Genomic DNA, 566 nt, shown 5'->3' with positions numbered 1-566 from the left:
TGTGTGACTCTGAGACTCTAATTTGAATAATCTATCCTCAAAATGTAACCCCTGAAGTCCAGGTATCATTGTTGTAAACCCATGTTGTACTCCCACCAAGGCCAATATGTCCTTCCTACTGTATGGGTCCCAGATCATCTGTCAGTACTGCAAGTGGGGTTTAACCCCGGTTTTGTATAACTGCAGTATAACTTGTGCATCCTTGTATTCAACTCTTCTCAATATAATGTCCAGCATTCCATTGGCTTTCCTGGTTACTTTCTGCACCTATTCGAAAGATCTATGTACCTGAACCCCACCCAAGTCAGACTTGTTCCCCTTTGTTTCTGAGCCTGGTGAAGCAGCAGCACTCTCCATCTATGAAGACTCTTCATTTTCTTGAACATTTCAATTTGATCATCTTTCATTGACATGTTAGAACAAAATCTTTCAAACATTAATTTCTAAGTGCTGAACTTGATGTTATAAAACTCATTCAGAGAAGTTCATACTCTGATCATTTGTAGCCAAGTTAAAAACAACTTGAATATTACCATTTTTGCATTTGTTATTGATTTTGTTCAAAT

Source organism: Chiloscyllium plagiosum, chromosome 7, assembly GCF_004010195.1.
Source record: "Chiloscyllium plagiosum isolate BGI_BamShark_2017 chromosome 7, ASM401019v2, whole genome shotgun sequence".
Taxonomy (NCBI): domain Eukaryota; kingdom Metazoa; phylum Chordata; class Chondrichthyes; order Orectolobiformes; family Hemiscylliidae; genus Chiloscyllium; species Chiloscyllium plagiosum.
Note: the sequence above shows the minus strand (reverse complement) of the source record.